The 19,382-nt window shown below is 42.7% G+C and overlaps 1 protein-coding gene across 1 annotated transcript in view; it reads right to left on the reverse strand.

Annotated features, from left to right (window-relative positions):
• Positions 1-19,382, reverse strand: part of ncam2 (neural cell adhesion molecule 2) — a 1,072,172-nt gene that overhangs the window by 10,927 nt on the left and 1,041,863 nt on the right. The gene's annotated exons all lie outside the window — the stretch shown is intronic.

Consider the following 19,382-nt stretch of genomic DNA (forward strand, 5'->3'; position numbering starts at 1 on the left):
CGGAGGTTAAGCTGAATGTATGCCACTATACTGTTGTATTTGACCTTGAGATTGAGCTCCTACCTATATTTTTGCTCCATCCCTACCACATCTACTTTTTGTATTATTTTGTGCAGAGTGATCTGGGTGTCCTCAATCATGAATCACAGAAAACAAGCATGCAGGCACTGTAGGTAATAAAGAATGCAAATGGAAATTTGGCATTTATTGCTAAGGGAATAGAGTGCAAAAACAGAGGCATGTTTTTGCAACTGCACAAACACCTGCAAGCAATTTTGATTCCATCACTTGAGGAGGGACACAGTTACATAGGAGGTTAACTGGATTGATTCTGGAGGTGAGGGGTTGTATTACAAAGAGACCCTGAGAAGGTGATGACCTAACAGCACTTGACTATTACTGGATTATTAAGCCAGATGCCCAGGTAATCATAGAAACCTTACAGAATGGACATCGGCCATTATGACCCCTCAAGTCCATCCCAACCCTCCAATCAGCATCCCACTCTGACCCACCCCACCGCCCTTTCCCTGTATTTCCTCTGACTAATCCACCTAGCCTGCACATCTCTGGACACTATGGGCAATTTAGCATGGTCAATCCACCCTAACCCACGTATCTTTAGACTGTGGGAGGAAACCCCTGCAGACACGGGGAGAATGTGCAAAGCCCATACAAACAAGTCTCCTGAGGCTCGAATAGAACCTGGGTCCCTGGTGCTGTGAAGCAGCAATGCTGACCACTGAGCCACCGTGCCACCCTTAGGTTCTGGGGACCCGGATTTGAATTCATTCATGGCAGATGGTGGAATTTGAATTCAATTATAATCTGGATTAAGAATTAGTGCGACCATGAAGCTGGTTGATTTTCGGGGAAATCCCCATCTGGTCCATTAATGTCCTTTATCGAATAAACTCTGCCTTCCTTACCTGATCTGCACTTCATGCCCACAGAAATGTGTTTGACTCTTAAACTGCCCTCAGAGCAACAGGGATGGTCAAGAAATGCATGTCTAACCAGTTACACCCATATCCAAAGGATTAAAAAAAAAGTTTAGGTCTATACTCTCTAGAGTTTAGAAGAATGACAGATCTAAATGTGGCATATAAAATTCCAAAAGTAGATATAGAAAGAATGTTTCATCTTCTGGGACAAGCTAGAATGAGAGATTATAGTTTTGTGATAGGGGATATTGGATTTAAAACAAAGATGATGAGAAATTATTTCTCTCAAAAAGATTGTGGATCTGAAGAATTCACTACTCCAGAGTATGGTGGATGCTTTGGGATATTGAATAACTTTAAGGAGGAGATAGACAGATTTTTAATTAGTAATGAGTCAAAGGGTTATGGAGAGTCAGTAGGAAAGTGGAGTTGAGGCTGCAATGAGATCAGCCATGATTGTACTAACTGGCCTACTCTTATTTCTTGTATTCTTATCCCATTCAGACTCTTCCCTGATACACCCACTGCTGACACTCTCTTCCTTTCTTAGCTCTAGATTTGACTATTCCATCTTTTATCCAAACTCTTCACCACATCCAAAACCATGCTGTCTGTCTCCTTCATCACACCCAATCCCCTTAAGTCATCATGTCACTGAGTTACGTTACTAAGCAATGCCTTCATTCTAAAACTAACTTACTCTATCTCAAATCTGTCCATGGCCCCACCATTCCCAACCTCTGAAACCCACTCCAGACACACAACCCTCCAAGATATCAGCACTCATATAATTCTGATGTCTTTGCCTCACGGGTGGCCATGTCTTCAGATATGCTAGCCCTAAGCTCTGGAATTCCTTTGTCACATGTATCTTTCCTCTTTCCACCTTTAAGCCACTCCTGCAGCCCATCATTTTAACCAAAACTTTAGTCACCTAACCTACAATCTCCTTGTACGGCTCAGGGTCAAAGATAACACTCCAATGAAGCACTATGGGAGGTTCCACAACATTAAAGGTGCTAATAAAATGCAATTACTTCGTAGTGTTGTTGTTGACAGGATGAACATTGAACATTATGAACCCACTGGTTTTCTACAACAAACTCACAGCTGTCATTCACGTCTCCATTTGTCGATTGCCTGGCACACAGTTCGAAGCTTGAACATCTTCAAAGATAGCAGTAGAAGGGCTTGTCACAGGCTACCAAATTGCTTGGCATCCAGCCAATCTTCCTATCATTAAATCACTTTAGAATGAAAACAGCATCAAAGGAGCCATTTCAGAGATGGCTTAGTGGTTAGCACTGCTGCCACACAGTGCCAGGGACCCCGGGGTTTGATTCCATCTTTGGGTGACTGTGTGGGGTCTGCACATTCACCCTGTGCCTGCATGGGTTTTCTCTGAGTGTTCTGGTTTCCTCTCACAGTCCAAAGATGTGTAGGTTAAGTGGTTAAGCCATGGTAAATGCAGGGTGACAGGGATAGGGTAGGGAGCTAGGTGGGTTGCTCTTTGGAGGGCCAGTGTGGACTCGATGGGCTGAATGGCCAGCTTCCACACTGATGCTATGCACGGTTCTTTGCTAAAACTATCTGACTGGTTCATAATCTGCATTCTTTCCCTGTGGACCTACAAATTCTTTCCTTTAAAGTATATACTCAATTCCCTTTGTAAATCATTGTTGAATTCAGTCCTGCCATTCTTGCTGGCAGTGCATTCCAGATGAGTACAAATTGCTGCATAATAAATTTTCAACATGGCCCATCTGATTTTTCTTTTGAAAATCAGCTTAAACCTGAATCCTTCTGTCACTGAAAACAGCCAGTCCTTATTTACTCGACTAAAATCAATCATCTGCTGGAAGACCTCTATCAAAACTGCTCTTAACCTTCTCTGCTCAAAGGAGAACAAGCCGAGATTCTCCACATGACTGATGCTTTAGCACCATTTGAATGACATTCTTCGTTCTACATGCACCTTAGGGTGTAACAAAGTGTTACAAAAGTACAAAAATGTTGCAACTGAATATGTCGCATTATTTTTACCGCTGGAGCATTGTGAATGGCAGAGATACGTTGTTTTGCAGGGCTGGGATGGAAAGAGATGAGGATAATTCATGAATAGCTGGCAGCTAGAAAAATAAAATGTGATATGTTCTGAAAAACAAGGGTTGAAACTGCTCGCATTTGCTGGAGAAGTGATGTCAGAAAAGCCTCAAGAATTTGAGGCACAAAATTAGCATCAGACACCAGCTTGCACAATGGGCATCAGTGCCTCAGATCTCACGATATGCTGTGCCAATTTCAAATATCTGTTGTCAAAGGCAATTTAAACTGTGCCTGAGGGATTGATGTCATGTTAAATCACATGGCCCTGATGTCACCTGATGAAGAAAGTTTGAGGAAGTTTGTGCATTATTTTTCTAAACAGAAACTCGTTCAAGATAAACTCGATACTTACAAACTTGAAGAATAGGAACTGAAGGAAGACATTTGGTCCCTCAAGCCTTTTCCCCGCCACTCCACTTTCACATGCTATCCCCAAATTCCTTAATTGCTTTTGGGTCCAAAAATCTATCAAGCACTGTTTTGAATAGACTCAATTACAGCACATTCTAGGTAGAGAATTCCAAAGATTCACCACCCTCTGAGTGATGAAATTTCTCCTCATAAGTAGTTCACTCCATATTACGTGACTCTGTTTTAGATATCCAGCCAGGGGAATATTTTCTCAGCAATTACCTTGCTAAGCCCCTTAGGAGTGTTTGTTATGTTTCAATTGAATCAGCACTCGCTCTTTTTAATTTGAGGGAATATGCGCCCTGTCTGCTCAATCTCTGCCCATTACAGAATCCCTCAGAATGAGTTCTCAGAAACTGAAGCAGTCCACGCCCATATACAGCTAGATCTGGACAATATCCAGGTTTGGGCTGAAACGTGAGAAATAACAAGGGTCAGACAATGACTACCTCACACAAGAGAATTTAAACATGCCACTTTTGACAATCAAGGGAATTACCATCCCTAAATCTCTCATTGTTAGCAGTCCGACAGCTTACCATTGACCATAAACGGAGTTGGACTAGCCATAACATTACGGTGGTTGCAAGAACAGGTCAGAGGCTAGGAATCCTGCAATAACTCATCTCCTGACTTCCCAAAGCCTTTCTACCACCTACAAGGTACAAGTCAGGAGTGTGATGGAATACCCCCACTTGCCTGGATGGGTGCAGCTCCAACAACACTCGAGAAGCTTGACACCATCCAGGACAAGGCGGCCTGCTTGATTGGCATTGTCGTGAGTAACTTTCACACTAGTTCCCCAATTCCTGTCATCCACCATTTTACAAGGCACAGGGCAGGGGTTCAATGGAGCACTCTCCATTTGCTTTGATGTGTGCAGTTTCAGCAAGGCTCAAGTAACTCAACACGACTTGGAACAAAGCAATCCACTTGACTAGCACCCTGAACACCAGCTTCAACATTTACTCATTTTACAGTAGCAGCAGTGTATTCAATCCAGAGGATGTCCAACAGACCAACAGTGCTTCGCTGACAGCACCTTCCAAACCATCACCTCTACCACCTAGAAGAACAAGGGCAGCAGATACATGCATACATCACTCACTTGCAAGTTCCCCTCCAGGCTTCCACAATATCCTGTCTAGAAAATAAACCATTGTTTCATCACTGACACTGGAATTCCCTCCCGAACAGGATAGTGGGTTTTCTACAGCACATGGACTATAGTATTTCGAGAAGGCAGCTCAGCATCACCTTCTCAGGGGCAGTCAGTAATGGGCAATAAAGCCAGCAACACCAACATCCAATGAATGAGCTAAAATATCTGTCCCAGGAACCAGTCAGGGTGGGAACCAGAGCAATAGGTCAGCATGTGGGGTGATTGAAGAGAAGGTTGACATTAAATCAAGTCTAACAGGAAGAACCAACAGAGCCAGGTTAATGAACACGGCAGGGCCGACAGTCTGAAGTACATATATTTCACTGCAAGGAGTATAACAGGTAAGGCAGATGAGCATAAAACCTGGATTAGTACATGGAACTATGATGTTGTAGCCATTACAGAAATTTGTTTGAGAGAAGGGCAGCTCAATGTTCCAGGGTTTAGATGTTACAAGTGAGATAGAGAGGGGTGTAAAAGGGTGGGAGAGTTGCATTACTGATTAAGGAGAATGTCACAAATGCATTATGAGAGGAAACCTTGGAGGGATCATCCAGTAAGGCCACATGGGTAGACCATAAGAATAAGAAAAGCGCAAACACTATGATGCGGTTATATTATAGGCATCCCAAAAGCCTGGAGGAGATAAAGGAACAGATATGTGAGCTGATCATGGAAAGATGCAAAAACAACAAGGTTGTAGTAGTGGGTGATTTTAACTTCCCCAATAATGACTGGGACTCTTTCAGTGTGAGGGATTTAGATGGGGCAGAATTTGTTAGGTGCATCCAGGAGGGCTTCTTGAAACAATATGTGGATAGTCTAACTAGGGGAGGGACCATACTAAACTTTGTATTAGGGAATGAGCCTGGCCAAGTAACAGAAGTTTCAGTGGGGGAGCACTTTGGGAACAGTGATCATAATGCTGTAGGTTTTAAGGCAGTTAAGGATAAGGATAAGACTAGTCCTCCAGTGAAAGTGCTAAAATGGGTGAAGGCTAATTAAAATAGTATTAAGCATGAACTGGAGAAATTGGACTGGGGACAGCTACTCGCAGGTAAATCCACATTTGAAATGTAGGAATCTTTTAAAGGTCAGATGTTCAGAGTTCATGACCAGCATATTTCTGTGAGGATGAAAAATAAGGACAACAAGATTCAGGAATGCTGAATGACAAGTGAAAATGAAAACTTAGTCAAAAAGAAAAAGGAAGCATATAAATGGTTTAGGAAACTGAAATCAGGCAAAGCCCTTGAGCAATATAAAGGGAACAGCAAAATAAACTTGAACAAGCATTTAGGAGGGCTAAAAAGGGCCATGAAATATTCTTGGCAAGAAGCACCAAAGAGAATCCCAATGCATTTCATACGTATATTAGGAGCAAGAGGGTAACTAGGGAAAGGGTAGGTCCATTCAAGAACAAAGGAGAGAATTTATGTGTGGAGCCAGAGGAAGTGGGTGAGGTCGTTAATGAGTATTTTGCAGCTGTATTCACTAAGGAGAAGATTGGTGAGGGGAATGTTAATATTCAGGGGCACATCAATAGCAAGAATGGAGAGGTGTTGGGTTTCTTGAAAAACATAAAGGTACATAAGTCCCCAGGGCCTGATGCAATCTATCCCAGAATACTTAAGGAGTCAAGGGAGGAGATTGCTGGGGTCTTGACAGAAATCTTTGTGTCCTCCTTCACCACAGGCATGGACCCAGAGGACTGGAGAATAGCCAATGGTGTTCCTTTGTTCAGGACAACCAACATGGATAATCCCAGAAATTATAGGGTAGACAGCTTTATATCAGTGGTCGGGAAATTATTGGAAAAGGTTCTAAGGAACAGGATTTACTTGCATTTGGATAAGAATGGACTTATTAGAGATAACATAGCTTTTTTTTGGAGGCATCCTGTCTCACAAATTTGATTGAGTTTTATAGGAAGTGACAAAGATGATTGATGAGTGTTGGGCAGTAGATCTTGTCAACATGGACTTTACTAAAGCGTAAGCTGATCCAGAAGATTAAGTCACATGAGATCCACAATGAGTCGGATACAAAATTGGCTTGGTCATAGAAGACAGAGAGTAATTGTGGGTGGGTGTTTTTCTGACTGGAGGTCTGTGACCAGTTGTTCTCTGCAAGGATCAGTTTCTTGTAGTATATATAAATAATTTGGAGGAAAATGTACATTGTCTGATTAACAAGTTTGCAGATGACACAAAAATTGGTGGAGTTGTGGATAGTGAGAAAGGATACAGCAGGATATAGATTAGTTGGAAATGTGGGTGGAGAAATGGCAGATGGAGTTTAATACAGACAAGTATGAAGTGATTTATTTTGTGCGTTCAAATGCAAGAGAAAAGAATATAGTAAATCGCAGAACATTTAGGAGCATTGATGTACAGAGGGATCTTGAGATGAAAGTCCATAGCCCCCTGAAAGTGGCAATACAGGTAGGCAAGTTGGTAAAGAAGGCATATGGCATAGAACAGGCCACACTGGAACAAGCCACTACCATACAACAACAAAAGGCCAGAACAAAGAAAAGACTAGCCCTACAAGAAAAACTATCCAAACTCACCCACAAAAATGACACGGACAATACAGAAACATGGATTAAGAGCATCTCAGACCGACCACTTACCGACACTGAGAAGACCGCCCTAGTACGTGGACTAAATTGTAACTACAGAGACACCAAAAAGATTGACTTCCTGGCTGCACTGGAATTGACACTAAAGAGCAAAGGATTCACAGAGGAAATACAACAGACCATCAGACAGATGGTAGTCCCAACACTTAGCAGAAAAGGTAGGTGGAATGCATTTAAGACAGAAGAGAAGAAAGCCCTGGAAAGACTCAAGAAAGACAGAAACATCGTAATCTTACCAGCGGACAAAGGACGCATGACAGCAATCCTTAACAGAGTCCAATACATCGAGAAATTTAACACACTACTAACAGATACTGATACCTACCAACAGATGGTGATTGACACAACACTGGAATTAGGGAACCGGATTACAACAACCCTGAAAAAATTACACAACTCAGGAGATATCAGCAAGACGGACTACCAAAAAATGAAGCTAAAGGGTTCCAATTCACCCCGCTTCTATGGGCTCCCTAAGGTATACAAACCAGGGGACCTCCTCAGACCTATTGTCTCACGACAATAGGGCCATCACGGCGGCTCAGTGGTTAGCACTGTTGCCTCACATCGCCAGGGACCCAGGTTCAATTCCACCCTCAGGCAACTATCTGTGTGGAGTTTGCACATTCTCCCCGTGTATGCGTGTGTTTCCTCTGGGTACTTCGGTTTCCTCCCACAGTGCAAAGATGTGCAGGTTAGCTGGATTGGATATGGTAAATTGCCTGTAGTGTTCAGAGATGTGTAGCTTAGGTAGGTTATAAAGGGATGGGTCTGGGTGGGATGCTCTAAGGATTGGTGTGGACTTGTTGGGCTGTAGGGATTCTATGTAATCTACAAGGCACACCAACATATAGACTAGCCAAAGAACTACAACTAAAACTGAAACACTTAGTAGACAACTCTATCCACTCCTCCCCAAGAATTCCTCAACATCATCATGAACACCAGAATAGAATACGATGAGATAATGATATCCTTTGACGTAACAGCACTATTTACATCCATGAACATCGACCTAGCCAAAGAGGCAATTGCCACACTACTGGACGAATCAGGAAGGCAGGCACCCCATGACACCAACAGCATCAACAGCCCCCTGAAACTGCTGGATCAGTGCCTCACAACCCACTTCACCTTCAATGACCGTATATTCAAACAAATCAACAGAACACCAATGGGATCCCCGATATCAGGACTGATAGCAGAAGTGGTAATGCAAAGATTAGAAAGGACAGCGCTCCCCACTATCCAACCCAGACTCAGGGTCCACTATGTAGATGACACCCTCATGACTTCAAATGCACAAGACTAGAAGAAACCCACCGACACATAAACAACACCCTCACCAGAATAAAATTCACAAAAGAAGAAGGGAACAATAACCGACTACCCTTCCGAGACATAATGGTGGAATGTAAGAACAACCGGGAACTCCAGACCAGCGTATACAGAAGAACCACCATTACAAAGCAGTTACTTAATTACACCAGCAACCACCCCACCACCCATAAACGGAGCTGCATCAGGACATTATTCAATTGAGCCACAACACATTGCAACAACCCAGAATTGCACAAAGCAGAACAGGAGTGCTTATACAAGGTGTAGAGCTGGATGAACACAGCAGGCCAAGCAGCATCACAGGAGCAGGAAGGCTGACGTTTCGGGCCTAGACCCTTCTTCAGTTTTTAAAAGGAATGGATATCCAAAAATGCACAATCCGCTGTTGCCTCTGCAACAGACCACAACAAGAAGACACAACATGGCCAGACACACTAGTCACCCTACTGTACATCAGAGATGACCATAAGACTACTCAGACCCTTAGGTATCAGGGTAGACCACAAACCAGCAACCACACTACGACAGCTACTAACAAATGTAAAGGATCCCATACCCACAACCAATAAAACCAATGTAATGTACAAAACACCATGCAAGGACTGTGAGAAACATTATGTGGGCCAAACTGGAAGAAAACCGACAATAAGGATACATGAACACCAACGAGCCACCAAGAGACAGGACCAATTCTCACTGGTCTCAATACAAATGGACAAAGAAGGACATGAATTCGACTGGGACAGCACATCAATAATAGCACAAGCCAAACAGAGACATGCCAGGGAATTTCTGGAGGCCTGGCATTCCAACCGGAACTCCATCAACAAACACATTGAACTGGATCCGATATACAAACCACTGAAAAACAGGACCGGAAGTAATGCCAACCATCCCAGCAAACCGAGGCATATAAATAACAAGTGGGACAGAACACCAACGCTTCACTGGAGGCGCACAGACGATGTTACCTAGCAGGGTAATGAACCGTCTGCAAGCAAACCCACCAGCTCGGCCAGCAAGTCTACAACCTCATATGGCATGCTTGCCTTTATTGGTCAGGGCATTGTGTATAAAAGTCGGGAAGTCATATTGTAGCTGTATAAGACTTCAGTTAGGCCACATCTGGATTGTAGTGTGCAGTTCTGGTTGCCACATTACAGGAAGGTTGTGGAGGCTTTGGAGAGAGTATAAAAGATGTTTACCGGGATGATGTCATGGATTCGAGTGTATTAGCTATAAGGAGAGTTTGGGCAAACATGGATTGCTTTCGTTAGAGCATCAGAGGCTGAGTGGCAACTGATAGAAGCATACAAAATTATGAGAGGCATAGATAGGGTGGATAGTCAGAGTCTTTTTTCCAGGGTGGAAATATTAAGTATAAAGGGGCATAGGTTTAAGGTGAGAGGGAAAAGTTTAAAGGAGATGTGTGAGGCAGGTTGTATACACAGAAGGTGGTAGGTGCCTGGAATGGGCTGCCAGGAGAGCTGGTAGAAAAGGTTAAGAGGCATTTAGACAGACACATGGACAGGGAATAGAGGGATACAGCCCATGTGCAGGTCGATGGGATTAGTTTAGGATGACATTATGGTCAGTATAGACATGGTGGGCCAAAGGGCTTGATCCTATACCATACTGTTCTATGTTTTATGTTCAGTCTAATGAACTGTTGCATTTCCTCTGGAGGAAGTTTTTAAAAGGGGTGCAGGAACAGGTGTATAGAATCTTTGAAAGTGGTGGAAATTCTGCAGAAGCCTTGGCTTTATGAACAAAGGCAAAGAGAACAAAAGAAACCTCGAAATGTTTCTTCACAAATTATTGATTTGCTTAACACTGGAGCGTGGATCTACTTCTTCATGCTGTGTACATGCCTGCCTGAAACGGTTTTTCAACATTGAACTTTTTTTTAACTTTATCCATTGGTTTATTTTACTTTATGGTGGTGTACCTCAAGGATCTGTTTTGGGGCCACTGCTGTTTGTCATTTTTATAAATGACCCGGATGAGGGCGTAGAAGGATGGGTGAGTAAATTTGCCGATGACACCAAAGTTGGTGGAGTTGTGGATCGTGTGGAAGGATGTTGCAGGTTACAGAGGGACATAGATAAACTGCAGAGCTGGGCTGAGAGGTGGCAAATGGAGTTTAATGCGGAAAAGTGTGAGGTGATTCACTTTGGAAGGAGTAACAGGAATACAGAGTACTGGGCTAATGGTAAGATTCTTGGTAGTGTGGATGAGCAGAAAGATCTCGGTGTCCATGTGCATAGATCATTGAAAGTTGCCACCCAGGTTGATAGCGTTGTTAAGAAGGCGTACAGTGTGTTAGGTTTTATTGGTAGAGGGATTGAGTTTCGGAGCCATGAGGTCATGTTGCAGCTGTACAAAACTCTGGTGCGGCCACACTTGGAGTATTGCGTACAGTTCTGGTCACCGCATTATAGGAAGGATGTGGAAGCATTGGAAAGGGTGCAGAGGAGATTTACCAGGATGTTGCCTGGTATGAAGGGAAGGTCTTATGAAGAAAGGCTGAGGGTCTTGAGGTTGTTTTCGTTAGAGAGAAGAAGGTTAAGAGGTGACTTGATAGAGACATACAAGATGATCAGAGGATTAGATAGGGTGGACAGTGGGAGCCTTTTTCCTCGGATGGTGATGGCTAGCATGAGGGGACATAGCTTTAAATTGAAGGGTGATAGATATAGGACAGATGTCAGAGGTAGGTTCTTTACTCAGAGAGTAGTAAGGGCGTGGGAATGCCCTGCCTGCAAAAATAGTAGACTCGCCAACTTTAAGGGCATTTAAATGGTCATTGGATAAACATATGGATGATCATGGAATAGTTTAGGTTAGATGGGCTTCAGATTGGTTTCACAGGTCGGCGCAACATCGAGGGCCGAAGGGCTTGTACTGCGCTGTAATGTTCTATGTTCTATGTTATGATTAATGTTGAGCAGATAATGTATTTGCTCCAATGAAGAGTTCCTTAAGTCTCATTTCAGAGGTGCAAATAGTATCAGAAATGAAAGTTATACCCTGATCAATCAAGGACAGTGCCTGGTAGATATTACAGGAGTCTTTTGATATAGGACACAGTGAACACAAATGATACACTGGTCACAGTGTGGCACTGTGGTTCACAGCACCAGGGACCCAGGGTCAATTCCAGTCTTGGGCAACTGCCTGTGTGGAGTTTACACGTTCTCCCTGTATCTAAATGGGTTTCCTCCCACAGTTCAAAGATGTGCAGGCTGGATAGATTGCCCAAACTAAATTGCCCGTAGTACCCAGGGATGTGTAGGTTGGGTGGATTAGCCATGCAGGGTTACAGGGACAGGGTGAGGGTGAGGGGGAACTCTGGGTGGGATGTTGTCAGTGTGGACCGATTGGGCCAAATGGCCTGTTTCCACACTGTAGGGGTTTTTTTTGAAAAAAGTAGGTACCTCTTCTATGAAACTGATGAAGAAAACCATTTCTTAATCATCATGAAATCTTACAGTGTTTCCTGATGATGGAAGTTAATTTTGCAAGTTCATATTCTTCTTTAACATTACATCCTTCCCCAAGTCTATTACCATACCCAGCCCATTCCATATTTTGAGTTACATTGCTTCATCTAAGAAGAGACAGATGTTAGCCAAAAATAAATTATTTGCTCTTCTGATAAACCTGAACTTGATAAATTGGTTAGGCCACTTTTCGAATACTGCAATTCAATTTTGGTCTTCTGCTATAGGAAGGATGCTGTGAAACTTGAAAGGGTGCAGAAAAGATTTACAAGGATGTTGCCAGGTTTGGAGGGTTTGAGCTCTAAGGAGAGGCTAAATAGGCTGGGGCTACTTTCCCTGCAGTGTCGGAGCCTGAGGGGTGACCTTATAGAGATTTATAAAATCGCCGAGCAACATGGATTGGGTGAATACCCAAGGTCTTTTTCCCTGGGTAGGAAGCCCAAAACTAGAGGGCATACTTTTAAGATGAGAGGGGGAAGATTTAAAATGGGACCTAAAGGACAACGTTTTCACACAGAGGGTGGTGCATGTATGGAATGAGCTGCCAGAGGAAGTGGTGGAGGCTGGTACAATTATAACATTTAAAAGGCATCTGAATGGGTATATGAATAGGAAGGGTTTAGAGGGATATGGGCCAAATACTGACAAATGAGGCTAGATTAATTTTTGCACTGAAGGGTCTGTTTCTATGCTGTACGACTCTATGACTCCTCAACATAGCAATGAAACTTTGGAGCGAAGGTGCACACCATCAGAGCAGTAAACCCAATAGAACTGCAAAAGATCCTCACGGACAAAATATGCAAAATACAAAATGTAACATCTCCAAGTTTACGTTTGGGTGGACTGTGACAAAGATGCACAGATCCTTCAGCATGATCTTGACAGGTTGGGTGGGTAGGCAGATTAACGGCAGATGCAGTATAATTTGGATAAATGTGAGATTATTCACCTCAGAAGCAAAAACAAGAAGGCATATTACTAGCTGAATGGCTGTAAATTCAGAGAGGGCAGTGTGCAGTGGGACCTGGGTGTCCTTTTGCACCAGTTGCTGAAGGTAAGCATGCAGGGGCAGCAGGCGGTAAAGAAGGCAAATGCGAGAGGTTTTGAGTACAGGAGCGGGGATGTGTTGTTGCAGTTGTATAGGGCCTTGGTGAGGCCACACCTATATTATTGTGTGCAATTTTAGTCTCCTTTCCTGAGGAAGGATATTCTTGCTCTCTAGGGAGTGCAGCAAAGGTTTACCAGGCTGATTCCGGGGATGGCGGGTCTGACGTATGAGGAGAGATTGATGAGTTTGGGATTGTTTTCGTTGGAGTTCAGATGCGTGAGGAAGGATCTCATTGAGACTTTAAAAATTCTAACAGGACTGGACAGGGTAGATGCAGGGAGGATGTTCCCAGTAGTGGGTGTGTCCAGAACCATGGTATGCTACTCAATGTAACAATGAGATTTTGAAGTGAAGCTGCACACCATCAGAGCAGTGAACCCAATAGAACTGGAAAACTGAACCTTGTGCATCACAGCCAGCTGTGGTTTTTTTGAAATTAGTCCTACATATTAATCAGAGCTTTGGAGTTCAGAGAAAATAATCTACATTGTGTTATGGACCTGACCAAACCCCCTCAAAAGATATCGAGAAGATAGCCTAAACGCTAATTTTTTCTCACTTTAAAGTTGTCAGCTATTGCATTTGAGATGAATTTGATTGGTCAAACTACTCAATTTTAAGCAAAACACACTTTAATTTTACGCTACAGTCAATATACAGTCAAAAAAGAGGAAAAGTTTTAGCTTCACTGTAACTCTATTGAAATATAACATACTTTAACTACTACTAATTACCTATTTCAATGTAGTAACATCCCATAAACACACCCTTGGCAAAGGCAAATTAGTAAAACAGATTGCCTGACATACTATTCTAGCAGCAGGAACAGAACCCCAGATTTTAGCTGTAACACAGAGAGGAATAAAAGTTTCCACGTCCAACTTCAAGACCCCAAAAACTTCTGAAAGCTAGAACTAAAAATCCTTGTTCTATGGGAGCTTGACTCCAACTGTTCAGGCGGCTTCTATTGTTCCAACTTTAAAAAAAGAACCAAGGCCTCACAAGCTGTTTACTTTAATGGTTACAAGAAGATTGCTCCCTATCTCTGATTCAACCTTTCTTCACAAAAAAGAACAGGACAAAATACATCTCTTAAAACCACAGTATCGTGACAATTGATACCTGAGTTTCATCGAGAACAACTTCCCACTAGTTAATTTTTCTTAAATATTACATTGTTATTGAGCTGTTTATATATCTTTACAATGCTACAATATGCATTCTATTAAAACTGTTGACATTTCTCAACACACTGCCCGTCAACTCTTTTCCAATTATTCTTTGTCACAAAACATGCCAAAGTACTAACAGCACAGGTATAGGCCATTCAGCCAAAGATGTATGTGTCAGTATTTGAGCTTCACATGAATCTCCTCCCATTCTTCCTCATCCAACGCTATCTGCATATTCCTGATTCTTTCTCTCATAATGCAATTAATCAGGATCATTTCAAACGTATCCATTGCAAGTCAACTAGTCCTTGTGGTAGTCGTGTTCCATATTCTAACTACCCTCCTGATAAATTAGTTTGTCCTGAATTCCTTATTGGATTAATTAGTGATGACTTATAGTTATGGCACCTCAGTCTCACCCACAAGCTGAAAAATTTCGACAGCAAACATTAAAGACTTCGATCAGGCCACCTTTTGATCTTTTCAAAAGGAAAGCATTCTTCTCTGATCATTCTGCTCTGATTCACATAAACCCTCAGATCTGACCTCAACTGAGTTAGAATTTTCATAGCAGAGTAAAAACAAAATACTACAAAGATCTGAAATAAAACAGAAAGTGTTGGAAAACTCAACAGGCTTGCCAGTATCTGTAGAGACAGAAAGAGTTAACATTTTGAGCCAAACATGACTCGGTATCAGAATTTTTTTTGCACCCTCTTTCATCCTCATTGTAATATGCAGACTAGGATTGGTGACAGCTTCTCCAGAAGTGGCCTCACAAAAAAATTCAGTACAGGTTTTTCAAAACATAATTACATCCCTCTTGTTACAGAAGCTACATAACCTTCAACTCACCCTGAATAAAGCCAAAGGAGAAGAACTAATTTCTTATTAAAAAGAAGTTACAAAAGAGAAAATTACTTTTTGATCCATGGCTACAATGGCAAGAGTCAGTCTTTGAGAGGAGTTACAATGCTGAGACTCTCTCTCTAAATAATAAACACAGCTGCCTCACTAAAATTAGTTCATGCTTGCTTCACCATGGATTTATTAACAATAGTGCTCCATTGAACGTTTCCCCTTTCTGTTATGGAATCAGAGAATGGCTTGTAGGTCACAGTTAGCCCTCTTGGCTTGGTTCTGTTCTGCCTCTGCACTGTAGAAGCACATTAAGCAGATTGATGGGCCATGATGTAATTATGGCATCCTATAAATCTTAGCCCACAGGGTTTGGAAAAACCATTGAGTCCACCTGCATTAAGGAAGTTGCTAAGGACATTGTGCTGGTTTAATCACTGAGAGACACAAGTCTTCTGGCAACTTTTGTTGTTGACTGAAAAGAACCCCAGAGCTTTTGTCATTCCAAATACTGCTGAAACAGACACAAATTCCAAGTCCAAGGTTTCACCTTGAATATCAATTATCTTCAGAGTCTCATTCGTTAAGGTACACTCAGATTTTGCTTTTCTGCCTTTAAAGAAAGGAAGAGACTTCTTCCCTCGGGGAAAAGAAGCAAGGTTGAAATCTATGCAAGAGACAACAAGGAAAAGGCCTTGTGTTTGCTTCTCTTCTCTCACAACTTCAGCACATCCTAAATGATGTATTTCAAATTGCAATCAGTGCTCAGTGTACAAAATGTGACAACTAATTTGCAAACAGCAAGTAGCCATGTAATGGTCACCAGACAATCTGTAATGAAATGAGTTAAAGTATAAACATTTGCCAAAACTCTGGGAACAGCTGTCCCCTTCTCCTTCCATTGCTGTGATCTCTGACATTCAGCTGAATGAATAGACAAGGCAACAACGAAACACATCTTCTGAAAGGCCACTCTCTGACAGTGTAGCACTCCATCTGGCACTGAGGTGAATGTATTAGTTTAAGTAATGTGATCAAATCTCTAGACTCATGTTCTCATTTCTCATCGCCCTCTGACTCAGAGGTGAGGGTGGTACCCACTCAGTTATATTCACATAAAAGACGAATCCATGTTGTACTGAAAAATCTCAAGTCAAACTGTGTAACCAAAGCAAAAAAAAAAGTCACGCACAAATTAGTAATGATGAATTAAAATTTGATTTGAGCCACAAGCTTATGTCATTGTCATCAGACGGTAAAAGGTTTGTGGTGATTGATCTCCTTCTGTGCTGCGACCATTTTTTGATTCTAAGATAAACTGTTGCTGATGGAGCAAGTAACTCTTTCAGAGTTTAAGATAGGGTCTAACGTGGAGATGAAATAAATAATAGAAAACACAATGAACTGCAGATGCCAGAAATCTGAAACTGAAAATCAGAAACTGCTGGACAAACTCAGCAGGCCTAGCAACATCTGTGGGGAGAGAAACAGAGTTAACATTTCAGGTCCAGTGGCCCAGTACTGAAGAAGGGTCACCAGACTTGATACATTTGCTCTGCTTTATCTCATCAGATGCTGCCAGACCTGCTGTGTTTCTCCAACAATTTCTGCATTTTTTTAAATGAGGCGATGGGTGGGATATCAAAAGTGAGTAAGTCTCCAATAGCCCTGGAAGCCATGGCCTTTTGTTTTGACTGACAAATGTTTTGAACCTGTGATGTGGGGTATATTGGGAGAGGGAGGGGTCAGTTCAGGTTTAGACAGCCTTTTCCACTTGAGTGTGTCCACTGAGAGTCACTGGGTATCTGGAAGGGAGGGACATTCCTGATGTTCTCAATGATCACAGGGTCCAGAACCCAAGGGTCGTAATTTAAGGACCTGGGTAGGCCACTTAGGATTGAGATGAGGAAAAGTTTCTTCACTCAGAGGATGGTGAGCCTGTGGAATTCTCTGTAAAAAGAATGTGGTTGAGGCCAAGGCATTGAATTGTTTTGAGAAGGGTTTCAATGTATTTCTTCATGCTACCAGCCTCAGCTAATCATCATAGCTCATCTCTGACTCAATTGGAATACAGTTCGCCTCTCCCATGCTGCAATTTGCAGAGTGCCAGCACCTTTTTTAAATTTTATTTTAATGCTGATACCAGACCACTTTGCAGGCAGTGACAGGTACCAATCTCATGGATTGGAGCAGGCTGCAGCTTGAAGCTCCTTACTTGATCTCTGAGCCCTCATTCACCGTGGTGCCACATTGGGTGCTCAGATTATCTTGGTCTTGCCTCAACAGCTCACAGTAACTCTGTGTTGCTTCATTGTTCAGCACAAAAGTATGAGCAGTCAAGGAGATGGTCATGTTGCTGTGTGGCACATGCCTACGTCAATCTCACACCTATAACATAGCAGCTTATGCAACAAACATACTGTATGTGCATCAACTGAATGGCCATGTCTTAAGGTCTAAGTGGATTAGTCCTTGGTCAAGTCGAGGGGAACTGTCATCAGTTGGGGAGTTTTGTCTCAGTTAGTGAACAGTTAGGAAGCGTCCAATCTCACTCCAGGGGCTTGCATGCCTTCAGTCAGCCACTTGTGGGGTTGTCTGGTTCAGAATTTCCTTGTCACTGCAGTCTAAGAAGTCAGTCACTGCAGGTCTCATTCAACCAGTCCAGAGTTTCACAGTAAGTCTGTTGGGAAGCTGCACAGGGAGCAGTCAGTGGCCCAGTCACTCATCAGTCAGGGCTCTCTAGCCAAGTTGGTTGAGAGGGGTGACCATGGTCAGTTGTGGGGGCCTGCTCAGTAAAGGTCAAGGGGGTCTAATGGGGGGACACTGCTGTGCTTGACAATCTGGGGAACTTGACCATCAGGATTGAAGGCAGCATATTAGGTTGCTAAAGGGCCAGTAACATTGACGGAGTGCAACTCAACATGTAAGGAGGGCATATGATAGTGCATTGGAGGATATTGGTTACTGTGAGAGGGACAGGTAACATCACTGGTCAAAACCACCTTGGCTTTAATGGGAGGACAGTACAGCATGATGGTTAGCATGGCTAAAATGCAGGCCCAGGGCTCAGGAAATAAACGTGGGAGGCAAAGAATTAAATGAAAGAGTTGAGAGGTGGTGGGCGGGGAATTGAGAGGATGCTCAGTACTGATGGGATCAACAGGGAGGGCAGAGAAGGAAAGAGCATGGAGGTTTTTGGATGGCAGGGGGGAGGGGTTTGCTATTGATTATTAGGCTGAGCATGAGACCCAAGTGTGACCTGGGCTACCTTCTAAATCATCCAAATTATAAATGTGAAATGGAAATGGAGTATGGCAGCAACCACACCTCGTGTGGGCACAGGAAGTGTTTTTTTTTCTGTCTGAGTACGTGATATGAGACCCTTTAAAGGGCAATTGCATTCATCAGGAGTTTATATAGTACATGTTGCCGACATCTGTAATCATAGAATCCTGCATGGGAACTGCAGGCAGTGACCAAGAATGTAGGTTTCAGATCCCAGTCACAGGCAACCTTGACCATGTCATGGGTCATTACAGATTGATCTTAGTCATCCCCTTGAAGCAGAAATAATCATAGGTAACATTAAAAGGGACACTGGCAGGCCACAATTCATAAAGATTATTCAAGAGTTCATAGGCTGCACAAAGGCACTGGCCAGAATTCCTCTCACCTTGAACTATAATTATTTGCCAACATGATCCTTTATGCAATATCGCCTTTCCTGGGGAATGTGGCTGGCTATCAGTAATTCTATTACACTTTCCATCTCTTGGTGGAATTAAATTTGAAAGTGAAAGCTAGTCTCAGTAATGGTGACCATGAATGAATCATTGATTGTTTCAAAACCCACCAGGTTCTCTAATGACCTTTAGGGAAGGAAATTTGTCATCCTTACCTGCACTGGCCTACATATGATTGTAGATTCATAATATTGAGATTGACTTTCACCTGCGCTCTGAAATGGTCTTGCAAGCCACTCAGTTTCAGGCTAACTGGTGCAAAAACAGAAGTTGCTGGAAAAGCTCAGCGGGTCTGGCAGCATCTGTGAAGAAAAAGTCAGAGTTAATGTTTTGGCTCAAGACCTGAAACGTTAACTTTGATTTTTTCTTCACAGATGCTGCCAGACC

This window comes from Rhincodon typus, chromosome 11 (genome assembly GCF_021869965.1).
Source record: "Rhincodon typus isolate 14 chromosome 11, sRhiTyp1.1, whole genome shotgun sequence".
Lineage (NCBI taxonomy): Eukaryota > Metazoa > Chordata > Chondrichthyes > Orectolobiformes > Rhincodontidae > Rhincodon > Rhincodon typus.